The 15,639-nt window shown below is 44.0% G+C and overlaps 1 pseudogene; it reads left to right on the top strand.

Annotated features, from left to right (window-relative positions):
- Positions 1–13,542: 13,542 nt before the first annotated feature.
- Positions 13,543–14,844, top strand: LOC102509022 (annotated as a pseudogene).
- Positions 14,845–15,639: the final 795 nt, after the last annotated feature.

Genomic DNA, 15,639 nt, shown 5'->3' with positions numbered 1-15,639 from the left:
TCTTGCTCTTTTGACAGGAACCAGCTTTAGAATGAACTTGACCATCATAGAAAGCAGAGAAGAGACATAAAGAGAAAGCTGGATTTGTGTGTGTGTGTGTGTGTGTGTGTGTGTGTGACATGGTTGAGTCACTGTATCCATCCTCACCTGAAGTCATTCCAGAGATATTCTGCTACTTGAGCCAACAAACTCCCATTTACTGTGTGTATCAGTTTGGGCAAGGTTTTCTGTTACTTGCCACCAAACACGTCCTGATATAAGCAGCTTTCCATGTAAATGCTGTCCACAGTTCTCTGGCAGAATGTTCTCACCACCTGGGATCCTGGGATCTCAGAACACAGGAAACAGTCACCCCAGAAAATCTGCAAACCATTTGAGGCTTAAGATTGGAGAGTTACATCATGTTCTGAGAGAAGAAAAGCCACCTTCAGAGCATACGCTGTCCAAAATCCTGGAGGAATGAATCCCAGGAACTGTCAGAGCAGAGAACATTACCTGGCATCAGATGATCTCAGCTGCTCCCCGAGCGTGAGGGCCGGGCGTTCTTCCTGAAACAGAGGGTCTTTGGCAACTTGCTTCTGGATACTGACGTGTTTACGGTCATGTTCACCAATTGACGGAAGCATGGGGTGGAAACTGATTCTGAATGCAGCGTCTCCGTGAATACTGACATCCTGCTTCAACATTTGTTTCTGAAAATCCTTTACCAATTCGTGCTTCTTTCAAGATAATCTAGGTTCACGATGAGCAGGACAGGCTGTGGAGTCAGACTACCTGGACTTCCCTCCCAGGGCTGGCGAACCCCAAAAGCATCTCAGGGCTGATCTCCCCCTGCAGATAGGTGTCCTAGAGCCTAGTCTCAGCAAATCCTCTGCACAGAGCAGTCACTTGAGATCTTGAAGGACTAATGTACAGTGGGCTTCCTAGAGCCTATTCTTCCCAGTAGTGTTGATTGTCATCAAGTTGGAGAGGAATTCTAGTCTATTGTCCAAGAGCATCAACAGCCTGTAGCCAGACTGCTGGAGTTTGAATCTCAGATGCACCACTGGGCAAGTTGCCTCACCTCTCCGTGCCTCAGCTTCCCGCTCTGTGAAATGGAGGTAGTAAAACACTGTCTCTCTTCCAGAGTTACTTGGGAGGAGAAAGACGTTACTACAGGCAGTCTTAGAAAAATGCCTGGCGTCAATAAATACTAGCTGTTAGGTTGCTGGCAACTTGCTAATAAATGATGATACAAAGACACCAGAGCAAAAATGACTTAGCAGTGAAAAAGGAGAAGTGTCTACACAAAGCAGAGGCTACCGTTTAATGTCTGACAAAAAAGAGAACGGTTGGGGTGCCTTTCAACAAGACCCAATCTGCTGTCTCCAGCCAGGGTGGAGTTTCTGGGCTGGAACCGACAAGACGGAAGGGGAAGCCCAGCCACCTCCTTCCTGTTGCCGCTGCAGCCTTCGTGGCCAGCAGCTGGTGTGGCTTTTCTTTGCTGCTGCATTAATCCTCCCACTCATTGTAACAAGCATCCCTTACTTTTAAATTTCACTTTACATTTTCAGAGCCCTTCCACATCTATATTTATTCCCCTTCTAATGTGATGCTCAGAATAGAATCAGGTAGCATATATTGTTTTCCCATTTTACAGATGGGGAAAATAGGGCTTGGGCTTGCAATCCAGTTTCAGTAACATTCAAAACATGCAAATATCATGGATATTCTCTCTCTCTCTCTCTCTATATATATATATATATATACACACATACACACACACATAGTTTCAGGGCCCCTTTATTTTATATGTGTGTGTGTGTATTTAAAATTTTCTTACCGCCCTAGAGTTTCCTAGGGCACAGTTTGCAAGTTACATGCCTACGGGATCTCTCTAGGGGCTGGCTTTTCTGTCCTGATTCTCATCTAAAAGTAGTTGATGGAAGTCCCTATAGACCTGGAACCTGGGAAATTTATGAAGTTTAATTAGTTATGCTTTGTGTCAAAGTCACAGTCAAATAAAAACAAAGTACTAAACCTCATATCTTAGACCCTAAAAATATGGATAACAATAAACTGGATAAATGAATACCTGTTAGCTGCTCCTCAACCAAGTCCCCAGTGTGTAGACCTCTGCACACACACTTACCCTAAGTAGCACAAGTATCCATTTCTGCCCATGTTTCTTACTCTCAAGTATTATATTTTTTATTTTCAAAATTTTCTATAATTAAAAAATGTATTGCTGTTCTTTCCTTACGTTTTAATAATAATGGGTAACTCATATGGAGCATTCCGTGTGTCAGGTGCTGTCTTAAGAACTTTATATGTATTAAATCATTTGCTTTTCAGAACAACCCAATTAGATAACTACTATTATTTTTCTCCTTTTATAGATGACATCACTGAGGTACAGTGACCTGTCACTACTAGCTTTAAACCCTCCAGAACCAGGACACTTAACTACTATGCTAATCTACATGTTCATGGTAGGATTTCAATAACACCAGCAAAAAGAAAAGATGAAAAATTTATAAGTACAATCCCAACACTCAGATACAACTACTATTAATGTTTGGCTTATATTAATGGTTATAAATCAGGCAGTGAATGGGTGGAGTGGAAGGGAGAGGAATATATCAGAATTATTTAGGGAGCTTTTAAAATTTGCATATGATTAAGGTATTCTACCCAACAGGGAAAGGCAAGCATGAGGATTTGGGGGAAAAATTAGGTTATAATAAACATCTTCCCCTCCCCACTTCCATATTCCAAATCCCCCACACCATCCCAGTTGAAAGCCTCTGGTATATCTTTCCAGTCTTATTTTCTATGCATACCTACATATGCATACACAGAAATACACACTTATAAATGACAAATAGGAAAACAAATAAATGGTAGTAAAAAAAAAAATACTAGGGCAAGCAGGAGATGCTGGCACATAGTATGCTAACATTCCCAATTGCACTGGATTCTTACTGTACCTCAGAGGCACAACAGTGAGACAGAGTTTCCAGGTTGGAACCCGATAGGCTTTTCAGCATCAATAGCTCTTCCTGTGAATTTGTTGTTTTGTGATTTGAGCAGGTGGAAGTGGCCAAGTTATTTTCCTGCCCAGGTTCTCCCAGGGGCCTTGTACCCTGGGCTGATTTGTGCTTTACTGTCTCCTAGACACAGCCCCGTGCCAGGGCACTGGACGACTGCCTGTGCTCATAGTATTCCCCATTCAGGTGGGCGCCAGTCGGGGGCGGGGGGTGGGGAGGGGGGGAAGAGGCCTCAGGCAAACCCAGCAGGGTGCCTGGCGTGCTCAGGGAGGAGTGAGAACCTGAGCCGAGGGGAGCGCCAGAGTAAGGTGCTTCCTGTCTCCACTCCAGGTCACAGCCCACCGGAGCCCCTGGGACCTAGCTCCCAGGTATTGATTTCCTCTCCTGTCCCCCTCAGCGGGCCAGGCCCTCCTTAAGGGCAGGAAGCCGATCTGGTTATTTTGTCTTCTTCTTGTATTCTGAGTGCCTGGAATGGCACCTGGAACAGAATGGGAGCAGCAGCTCCTTGTCGGGATGAGTAATAGGCATGACCAAGGCTAATCCTGAGGTTCTGCTCTGTGCCTCAAAGGTAGATTCACAATACAGGTTCCATTCCAGTCTTCCCAACAGCTTCATAAGGGAGAGTCTAGAGTCTATTATTCCCTGCATTGTTGAGCTGAGGAAATTCGGAAGAGAGAGAGTTTGAGTAACTAGCCCAAGGCCGTACAGGTAAGTGGCTGGCTGCAATCAAACCCAGGAGGCTGAGCTCGAGAGTTCAAATTCTCTCTCCCTTCTCTGCTCCTTCTCCCATCCCTCGCTCTCCTTCAGTTCAGTGGCCATAGTGACCACCTCAGTTTCCCTTTATCATGTCACCCCCTTGATCCAGAACCTTCCAGGTCAGACTCCCCAGCGTCTATCCACAGTTGTCCCCCACTTCAGAAGCAGTAGCAGTTTGATCCTGACTCTGTTTATACACTGTGTAACCTTGGACATGTCACTGAACCTCTCCCCACCTCGTGCTTCTCAACCAAGAAATGAGGGCAGTAATAGTACCAACTTCATGTGGCACTTACGAGGGCTTAATAATCGTTGATCATGGGAACTGCTTAGAACATGGGTTTGCGAACTTTCTCTGCAAAGAGCCAGATGGTAAATATTTTCAGCTTTGTGGGCCATATGGTCTCTGTCACAACGACTCAGCTCGGCCACTGTCGTGAAAAGGCAGCCTCAGACAATAGGAAAAAGAGTGTGGCCAGGTACCAAGAAAACCTTATTTATGGACACTGAAATTTGAATTTCAGATAATTTTCATGTGTCATGAGATATCCCCTTTAAACATTTCCACCCCCCAACCATTAAAAAATGTAAGAGCCTTTCTTAGCTGAGGGAGAACACGGACACAGGTGCTGGGCTGGGTGTGGTGGGCGGGCTGTAGTTTGCTAACTCCTAGTTTGGAGCATTGTCTGGGATAGAGGAAGTGCTCAGTAAATCCAGAAGAAACAATGTGCGGAAAGGAGGCCAGGTGGGAGTGGGTACGGTGCTGAAGGCTTCAGCCTGGTGGTAGGGAGTGAGTGCAAGAGACAGGCCAGGTATCAAGAGACTGAATCAAGGAACCGACCTCTGCTGAGCGCGGAGTGTGGCCAGGCACCACTTTCTCCATGGCCTCCCACTCCATCCTGTTGACAGAGGATATGAGTGAGGCTCAGAGAGAGCAAGTAACATGCCCGAAGTTGCACAGGTTTTAAGCATTAGAGTCAGGATCTGAACCTGGTTTTTACAAGATGCCAAAGACTCAGCTTTTTCTACTATACTGTCATGTACTGTACACACATTGAGAAGCCACGATGTGTAAGGTGCTGTGCCAGGTCTGGGAACACAGTGGTATAAAAGATTTAGCTTTGGCCAGATGGAGTGGATGGTGTAGTAGGAGACCAGAAATAAGCAATTATCAGTCAGGGTGAAAACTCCTCTGTTGAGAACACACGGGAGGGGCTCAGAGCTGAAGAGTCTAACCCACATTTGAGAAATCAGAGCAGGCTTCCTGAAGGAAGTGATGTCTAAACTGAGACTGCAGGTCAACGAGGAAAGACCCAGGGAATAATAACACTAAGCTACAATTTCTTGCTCAACCAGGTTGTCAGCGGGGGCCCCCTCCTCCTGAGAAATCTGATTCTGAGATTCATGGCCTTTGATGGTGCCTGCCCAAGAGGGTCTCGCTGTCTTCTGCCCATATCTGGAGAGGTGCCTCCACCTCTCTCACCCTGAAATGCTATCACGATTTTGCCCCACAGCTCCCTGGACACATGACTCAGCCCATTCTCTGTTTTCCTTATTACTTACTTCAAGTCTTCCATGAATTGGTAAACCTGACTCAAGATTTTGGTGGAGGGAGGCGGGTGTCCTGAGGAGGGGTCACTTCTGGAGTGCAGGGTTTCCGCCCTCTCCTGGCCCCCCACTTCCTCCCTGGAGTTGCAAACAAAATCCTCCCTTTGTCTTGCTGTGAGTGTCCCGCCCACCTCCGGCCCTAAGGATCTTGGTTTCTACTTCTAGCAAAGTATTTTCTCAACAAACACAGCTCTACCTTCCTGAGAAGAATTCTGATGAATAAAATGTTCTTCTATATTGTCCCATGTGATCCTCCTAGCAAACCTCCAGAATAGTTATCATTGTCCCCATTTTACAGGTGGGGAAACTGAGTAGCCCACTTGATGGCATTGAGAGTTAAGAGCAGGACTGTCTGAATCCAAATCTCTGGTGAAATTAATATCCTTATATGGACCCCATTTCTGACCCTGTTCATCTTTCCTGCCCTTCCTCCTAGTATGGCCCCTCCCCTCCCCTTCCCACATCCAGTCAGAGGGGTACTGGATATTAATGTCACCAGAGATGCTATTTTCCAGTGACTTGTACCCACACAATCTCAGGGTGAACGTTTCTTACTCTGATTTTTTTGTACTGGGAGAACTGGTCCAGATTGGCTGTGGCAAGCACCCCAAACAGACAAGGCTCCTTCTTACAAGGAGCAAAATTGCCCTAATGGACCAGGGTTCTGATGCTCAGTTTGGGGAGAGTGCCTTGACCTGGCTGCGGACACCCCCGGGACACCCAGGCCTGAGGCTCATCCCGCTGGCTAGGCCTGAGGCTAAGGAGACAGAAGAGGAAGCAGGAAATGAGGAGAGAGACAGTTCTGGATGCAACAAAGCAATTTTAGATTTCAAGTGAATCCTGCTGGTGAAGCTAGAAACTAGAGATGTTCACACAGGCCAGAGTTTGGGGCCAGCCCTCCGGAGAGCTTGGTTCCAAGTCTGGGAACTGAAGTTATTGTGAAGTCAGTGTCTCAACATAGGAATCAAGGCCTCATTTTTAGCACCCAAAAGAATTTGGGGACAGGGACTCTAGCAGCATCTTAGGGGTGCTGACAGCATTGACCCTCATGCAACGTGTGGGTCCGTGAGAGCTGGGTGCCCAGAGGAAGGCTTGACGTGCAGCAGAGAACGGGGAGCCCCGCCCTCAGGAAGCCTTGAGCAGGAGCAGCAGAAATGTGCTTCCTCTCCCGGCCAACTCCAACCCCGAAGGTCACTGTGGGCTGACAAACCCTCCCCCCACACCCTGTGACTCGTGTCCAGCTCCCCTCGCCCCACCCCTGCCCTCACCATGTCCCTCTGCTGAATCAGGCCAGTCTTTTTCTTTCTTTCTTTCTTTCTTTTGGAGGTACTGGGCTTGAACCCTGGACCTCGTACATGCTAAGCATGCACCCTACCACTGAGCTCTACCCACCTGCTCAAGCCAATCTTTACCCCATCTCTCTCCTCTCTGGGCTGTCTGGTCTTTGCACCTGTGCTCTCAGAGATGAAGGGAACTGAAGGCCACTCTCACAATGGCAGATGTGCACTGGCCCCAGAGGGTCTGCATCTGTTTCATGGGGGGTAGCACTGGGTAGTACACTGGGTAGCCCTGGAAGTAGGAAATCCTCTTCAGCAGCTAAAGCAAAGATCACTTAGAGCTGTGCCTGGTCTGTGGTAACAGCACTGGAGCTCTGCTACTCTTCTTGCCTCCAGCCCAGCTCTGAGGTGTGCGAGAGTGAGCAGGCAAATGAATGAGGTGGGGATTGATGGGGCCCTGAAGGTTGAATATTTGAGAGGCTGGATGGGGCAAGTGCATGTGCAAAGGCCCAGCGGTAGGAATTAGCAAGGTGTCTTTGTAGCAGTGTGAGTGGACCACAAGGAGTAGAGTGAGGCATTCACAGTAGTGAAAGCAGGTTACAGACTCTCAGGACCAGATTGTTGAGGGCCTTGATTGCCAGCCTGAGGTATTTGAATTTTATCCTGTAGGCGATGGGGAGTTGGCTGATTTGACATAATTTTGCTGTTATAGATTAAGACTTGGTATTTAACTGAACTCCTACAAAATTCAAAAGTGCAAAGTTCAATTGGGTACAAACTTGAACTCCTACTTTGCATTTTGGTGTCTTCTTCCTCCCTCCCTCCCTCCTTCACTTTCTCCCTCCCTTCCCATCTCCCTCTCTTTTACTTACTCTTCCTGCATTTTCCCAATTCAAAAATTCTATGCATTATATCCTTCATGTAGTTGGTAACTAATTACCATCTCCTGGGAATCTTCACATCAATTGTTGAGAAGTTTGGAAATGTGACAAGTCCTTTTTTTTCTGTTTTGAGCAAGATTAGGCCACTAATTTTACATCCTAGGTGAATGTCTAATTTCTCATCTCTGAGGTTGTCAGATCCTGTTCTCTTCTACCAGAGACTTAATTCATGCTGTAAGAGTTACCAGATGAAGCTCTAATTTGGGTTACCAGCGGGTCTCACTCTCCCCAGCCCTAATAGACCAATGGTTTTCAACCACGGACTGTTTTGACCCTCAGGGGACATTTGGCAATGTCTGGAGACACTTCTGGTTGTCACAGCCTGGGTGTGTGGTGGGGGTAACATGCTACTGGCCTTTGGTGGGAGGGGGCCAGAGCTGTTGCTAAACATCCTACAATGCACAGGACAGCCCCGACAATTCTTTGGATAACAAAGAGTTATCTGGCCCCAAATGTCAGTAGTGCTGAGGTTAAGGAATCCTGGATAAGACAAGAACCTGTTACAGAAAGGAAAGTGAAGTGAATGGAGTGCGAATCTGTGTGGACAGGGTGGGGATGAGGAAGGATGACTGATCCGAGGAAAAGATCTACCAGAAGCAACTGTGCTGAGAAGGATTTAGCATTAGAAAGACAACCAGAATTTTTACAGTGATGCTGTTTATGAGCAAATGCAACTTGTCTATTTTCAATTAGCTCTATGGAGATATTAAAATTGCAGTATATTATCCCTAAGAACAATAGGTCAACCAAAACCTTATTGCTAGAAGCCACCCACTTGCCCAGTTTGTAATGAAACCTGGTGTATTTATTGGCTCTGAAAGGCTACCAGCAAGAGTAGCTACAGCTGTGTGGGGCTTTGCAGCATTGCCAGTTACATCATTTGAAGCCCCTTGTGGCTTTGACTTTCAGGAAATATAGGTAATAGTCTTGGAAGGGAGCAGGCAGCAGACACCCATTTTGGTGGGGGAAATGTAGCACCTAAAGCATTTTTCTATCTAAGTGGTAAGACATTAACCTTGATCCTCTTAGCAAGTAATTATTAACTCAGTTTGGAGGAGCGGGGACTCTGATCCCAGGGATTCACTGGATCAATAATGTCTCTCACAGATCTGATGGTCTCGGCTCCCTTCGCAGTAAGCTCTGCCTACCTGGCCCCTTGGTCCTCAACCCTGCCCTCTCCCCCGTCTGCACTCACTGCCTGGTGCTCTCATCCAGGTCCGAGGCATTTATCCTCTCCGTAGGCCAACAGCCCTTCATGCTAACGGGCAATCCCACTGCATTCCCTGGTCCTTTGACTCTCCTGCTTCCCTGGAGGACCATTTCACATCTTTCTCCTCCTCAAACCTCCAACATCCCCTTCCTCATCACTTGGCACTGATGACCTTACCTCCCATCTCCCTGAGAAAACAGAAGCAATCAGAAGATGCTTCCACCGATCCCGTCACATCTGTGTCCTCTTCACTCTTCTTTCTTTCAAGTAACTGCATGGGGTCCAGCCCTAGATTCTGCCCCCTCTGCCAGTGCACGGACCTCACTGCTTCTTCCTTCTCAATTCATCTTCCCTCCACGATTTCAACTGGATTATTTCTATCAACTTATTTACAACACATTCCATGTTTTTGAAATCTTCCTTAACCCCCACATCTCCCTTCAGCTGTGGCCCCAGTTTTCAGTTACCATAACAGCAAAAAAGAGTTGCCTCCTCCTTCCTCTCTCCTGAAGCCTTTTATTTACATTATCATTCCATCAAAACCACCAAAACCTACTCCTGTCAAGGGTACTGTGACCTCCACTGTGCCAAATTCAATGGTTAATTTTCATTCCTTGACACACTCCTGACAGTCTGGGAAAGCATGGTTGTTTTCTTAGTGGTGAAATGTCTTCAACCCAGGGAAGATTTAGAATTAAATACAGAGTTGATGAAGTAAATTGAATCCAAAGCATTAAGGGTTTGTGTGTGTGTGTGTGTGTGTGTGTGTGTGTGTGTGTATTAAGTTTGGAAATAATCTGTGTGCTTGATATTTTAAGTATTTGTAATGTTTAAATGAATTTGGCATATTGGAGGATAACTTGTTATATTAAGAGACTTTTGTAAGATACTTAAAGTAAATTTGTAATCAATTATGGAACATCTAAAACAATTTTGAACCTGTTACACAACATTTGTAAGTTTACTTTTATTAGTTTTACAAGAATGACTGAAGTAGTCAGGATTTTTTTTTAAATTTTTAAGTCAGTTAATTCAGAGTTAGCTAATTCATATGGAAGGTTAGGGTCAAATCCTGGATTCTGGAGCCAGACTTTATGGTTCATAAAGTGGTGCAGATATTATTAGCTATGTGACGTTTTGAAAAAAATTATTCTCTGTACCTCAGTTTTCCTGTACTTGAAACAAGGATGATAATATTATGAGATATCTGCTAGAATTGCTGTGAGGATTAAGCAAGTTAATGATGTAAATTGTTTAGAATAGTTTCTGGACATGGTCAGGGCTGTGTTAGCTGTCATTGAAAAGCAAATCAAATATATTAAATTTATAAATGCAGTTAAACACCTTTAAAGTTGTTTAATTAACTAAGTCTAAGTAGAACCAACCCTTAATTAAAGCCGTCCATAAAACAAGTTGTTAAGATTTTCCCTACAAATAGCACAATAAGATTTGTGAAAGTGGCTTAAAAGCTTAAGGGAAGAAGTAGGCTTCTAAATTTGTTACTCCAATAAATTAAATATGGCTTACAAAAAAAAAAGTGGCTCCAAAGCAATCTTTTCTTGTACAACAGAGTTGTCCTCTGGAGTATTAGAAAGCTCACAAAACAAATTCCAAGGAGCCCTGGCATCTTCTAGTGGCTCCTGGGCTTCTGCAGGGACTGCGGTGTGGGGGTAGATGACTCACTGGACTGGCGCTGAGCCCAGCCCCTGCCCGCTCACCCACCCTGTGCCTTAGCAGCTCCACTCAGATCACTGCACTGTGTGAGTTTCTGCCTAAGAGTTCAGTGTTTGAGGGTTTGGGGGTCCAACGAAGCTCCAAAATATCTTGTTTTACTTGTATGATAGCATCATTGTCTTTAAGCTTACATTTTTGGAGGCTCTAGAGGATCCTTATCCCAAAGATTATGTGTTTTTTAACCAAAGTCACAATATTGAACTCCTTCCGGGTCAGGAATAGGAAAGTCAGTGTATAAGTTCCGACGATGAGGTTCTGTTACAGACCTTAGTGCCAGAGCAGGATGGGGCTCTCTCTAATCACACAGTGGTTGCTGCAAACCAAGGAGGTACTCACTTCTTGCAGTGATGAGAATCAGGCAGCGGAGCAAATCGCAGAGTCACTGAGCAGCACTCGTCAGTGCCTGGAGTATGGAAAGAGTGCATCAACTATGTAATTTGATTTGGTGCCCAATTCTTATCAATTTCTAAACTTTTCATTCTTAAGAATCTGTAAACTTTTTGGATAAAGGGCCAGATAGTAAATATTTTAGACTTTGTAAGTCGTATGGCCTCTGCCACAACTGCTCAGCTCAGCGCCGTTGTATCACAAAAGCTGCTGTGTATAAATGGGTGTGACTGTGCTCCAATAAAACTTTACTTAAAAAACTGGTGATGGGTCACATTTGGCCTGCAGGCAGTAACTTGCTTAACTTATAGCTATCTTAGTAGTTTGCTGACCCCTGCTTTAGAGTGCTTCTGAAACTTTTTTGATAATGACTATTAGATTATTGTTCAACAGTTTAGTTCAATAGATTGTTGTCCCCTGCTTAATTGATGTTGGGCTCTGTCATGTGACTGGCTTTGGTCAACAGGAGTGTGGGAGTATCCTTTCCTGCACCTTACCTTCCAGCCAGTGGGATGTTAGCAGACGTGAGGCAAGCAGATGGTTCCGGTGTGCTTCTGGGATGAGGCTTGCTCTTTTGTGCCTTCAACATTATAATGAGAAGAGTCACTTCTGGGCAGCTGCTGCCCCTTTAGCCAGGGCCCCAGATTGAACACAGGTGGGTCCAGCAGTGAAGGCCCAAGCTTGGCAGAATCTGCGGCTTGAAACAAAGCTGCCCAGCTGAGCTCAACCTAGATTAGCCAAGACTCAGCTGACCCACAGATGAGTGAGTGAGTGTTTTATGTGTATAAACTAAAGTTAATCCTTATAATAATTCTGTGGAGTATGTAGGTAAAATTATTCAGGTGAAGGAAACTGAGGCATGGATAAGTTAATTTGCCCAAGACCATGTAGCTAGTAGGTGGTCACACAGTGGAGGTTCACATTCAACAGGTCTGGCTCCAGAGTCCTTGGTTAACTACTTCTTGATATTGTTTCTTCTAACACAATCTATTGCACTTTAATAAATTGATGCTGGGGGCCCACTATGATAATTTCATGACCCTATGAATTTAAAAACTTCCTCCAAGGAGTTACTCTCTGAAAGCAAGAACTAAAAACCAAACACGCACTCAAAAATCTTAAAAACAAAATTTCCACAGTTGGATTGTGTTCCTAGAGCTTGTCGTCACTGTCTTCCCCCCGACGCCCAAGAAAAGGCCCTCTGAACGCGCTCCTGTGTGCCTCGGTGGTGAGGAGCTCAGCAGATAGAATAATCCTCTCCCCCAACTCACCCGCTTCCCTCCCACTCCTGGGTGCTCCAGAATCAACAGGAATTCACAACTTCCTGAAGAGAAAGATTGACTGTCACCAGCATTTCAGGGGAAGAGAGTGGCTGCCTCCTAGTGCTCTCTGGGGCTCTTTGAGCTGTGGCATCGGGAAGAAGAGCTTGGGGCTAAACAGAGAGAGAAAGTTTGATCCAAGGACAGGAGTTTCTGCGGGGTCAGACCACCCACTGAGTCAGGGCAGGGAGAAGCTCTGACAGTTTTAGAACCTGACTGAAGTGGAGACCAGAATAGTAAGCATTACCACTGTGAGACGGCACTGGAACTGGTTATACCTCTCAGTCCATCGTGGGCAGTATGTACAAGACCAGCCTTGGCAACACGATAGCTCCTTGATTTTTTTTTTTTTTTTTTTTTTGGACACAATAGAAGAAAAAAATTTTTTGAGTTTTATTGAGAAATCATTGACATACACCACTGAATAAGTTTAAGGATTACAGCATGATGGTTTGATTTACATATATTATAAAATGATTACCACAGTTTGTTAGTTATCATCCATTATCTCATACAAATAGAGTAAAAAAGAAAAGAAAAAAGTTCTTGTGATGAGAACTTTTAGGATCTCTTAACAGTTTTCCTGTATAACATCCAGCAGTGTTAACTATAGTCATCATGCTGTATAAGAAGTTTGTACTTTTTGAATGTCTTTATTCAGTTCCCCCTTCCCACACCCCATGCCCCTGCTAGTGTGATCTCTTTTTCTATGAGTTTGGTGGGTTGTTTTTAGTTTTTTGCCTTTTAAATTCCACATGCACAGTATTTCCATTTCTCTGACTTATTTCACTTAGCAACATGTCTTCAAGGTCCATCCATGAGAAAAATATTTGTATAATATATAATTACAAGTTTCATGTGAAAAGGAAATAGAAATACAATGTTCAGGTTTAGATGTAGATAAGCCTCAATCAAAACCAATATCATAGAGTTTATTAATTTAGAAAAAAAATTGGGCGTCCACAGTATGGCCGGCGACATTAGCTAGTGCTCACTCAACTCTCTCTGATGGGGAAACAGTGGACAACCAGAGGCTGAGCTGCATCTGCCTCCATCTCCAACAGACTCATGTTCAACATTCACACACACACACACACACACACACATACACACAAAGCCAGGAACATTTTATTAACTCTTTTTTTTTTAAGTTAACAAAATTATAAAATTGCAGCAAAAAAAGAAACCTGAACTGGAACAATCTGCAGCAGCAGCAGCAGGAGAAGACATTTAATTTAGTTGATTTTCTGTGATTGTTGGTTGCTCACTAGTCTCACGGTGATGGAAACTGCACAGTTTTTCCAAGGCACCAAGAAGCTGCTGGAGGTTTGGTTCTCCAGGCAGCAGCCCAATACAAACCAAAGATCTGGGGGTCTTTGCACCATCCCAAGATTCCACATTTGAGTGATATCATATGGTATTTTTCTTTCTCTTTCCAGCGTACTTAACTTAGAATGACAATCTCCAGTTCCATCCATGCTGCTGCAAATGGCATTATTTTATTTCTTCTTATGGCTGAGTGGTATTCCGTTATATAGATATACCACAACTTCTTTATCCAGTCATCTGTCGATGGACATTTAGTTTGTTTCCATCTTGGCCATTGTGAATGGTACTGCTATGAACATTGGGGTGCATGTGTCTTTTTGAATTAGAGTTCCCTCTGGATATATGCCCAGGAGTAGGATTGCTGGGTCAATATATGACCTGAGTGGGACATACTTTTGATAGATGTGCAATGTTCAATCTTAAGTGTAACAAAAACTGACAAGCAGGAAGCATATGTCTGCAGTGAGAGTAGCATGTTTGTCTCCAAGAGATGTTTCATTTTGAAAACATGTGGTACCACCCTCTTGCTGAAAGCACTGGTTCCCCTGTTGAAACTTGCTAGGGACTACAGTGGGTTTGACTCAATTCAAAGCTTCTTTTATTCTTATAAGAATTTCATGAAGCTTTCTCATCAGGGGTACCCACACCACAATTTCCAGGAAGAAACAGAGTTTCTTAATGCAACTTATTGCATGGGATGTATGAATTCTAACTGTTGGTACTTGTATACTTTGGATTTCCCTGAAGGTAGGGTAATTAGTCAGCCAGATCAAACCCTGGAAATCTTGATGAGTGAGCTTGACCTAGAAGTTATGGACCAGTTCTAATAAAAAATGGTGTTACTACAAAGGATGTCACTTGTGAGAGTGGAACTCATGACCTGATACTAGGTTCTGTCATTAATGCCACAGAGTTCAGTCGTTGTGGGTATTCCATAACAGAGTGAAATTGGATGGAACTTATTGGACTATTCACATCACTCCAGAAACAGAATTTTTTTTTATGTTAGCTTTGAAACAAACTTAAGTCAGACCTCCTATCATGACCTGATCAGGGAAGTTGTGGAAGACTTCAAGCCAGGAACACTTGTGACCAGCTTGTTTGTAAATCAGAGTTCTAAATGTTCGCACAGTGCTGTCTTCGCCCCAGAAGGTTGAAGATTTTAAACGTCTTGATTGCCAGAGCGCTGTGTTCAATGATTACAATTTTATTTTTACCAGTTTTGCTGAGAAGCAGCAATGACAGCAGAGTTGATTCAGAAAAATGAAGAAAAAACACAGAAAGAGAACACACATAGAATAAGGTGATGGTTGCTTTTTAGATATTGACACCAGGGGCCGTGCTTTCCATAACCACCACCTTGCAGTTGCAGAAAGCCCTAGACATAATGATAGTGTTATCATTTTGAATTGTATGCACTATTATATCAAGGAGTTAGATATGTTGCATGAATGCTCTCTTCTGTGTTTAGGTATCCTATGCCACTCTTGCTGTGAAATTGAAATGCATGTAGAAAAAACCCTTATACTATATGAAACTTTACAACACTTGCGAGAACAATTCAATTTGGTTTACACTCAGTGTATTACTTCTCCAGGTATCATCCGAAATTTCCCGCAGACAAGGCTTTCGTCCTCATCAGGTGTTGGCCTCAACCTAGCCACCTGTGACTGTTCTATATTAAACTGCTGCCAGGATTTTACATCCAGTTACCTCCACTTTCTAGAACATATGCTCCTACTAATGTTATTGAAACCAATTTCTACTTCATACAGACGTTTTTGCAACAGCAATTAAAGTTTTTCTCCCATGAGGGAAAAAAAGTTAAACAAAAGCGACTGGAAGTATGTAGAAAAGGTGGTTTATATAATAATTTTCCAAGTTTTTCATATAATTTGAATATTTTAAGTAAAAGTAACAAATAGACTCTGCCCCACTGCATCTTCTCACAGGGTGGCTTTCAGAGAGTCTTTAAGGCACTGGGTTAAAATCTTGCTATGGTCAAGAAATTGGCAAAAAGCTTCCATGCTGTTCAGGGTCCTCCTTCTC

The sequence above is a fragment of the Camelus ferus genome, chromosome 12, assembly GCF_009834535.1.
Source record: "Camelus ferus isolate YT-003-E chromosome 12, BCGSAC_Cfer_1.0, whole genome shotgun sequence".
NCBI classification, from domain to species: Eukaryota; Metazoa; Chordata; class Mammalia; order Artiodactyla; family Camelidae; genus Camelus; species Camelus ferus.
This window is presented reverse-complemented; position numbering and strand designations above follow the sequence as displayed.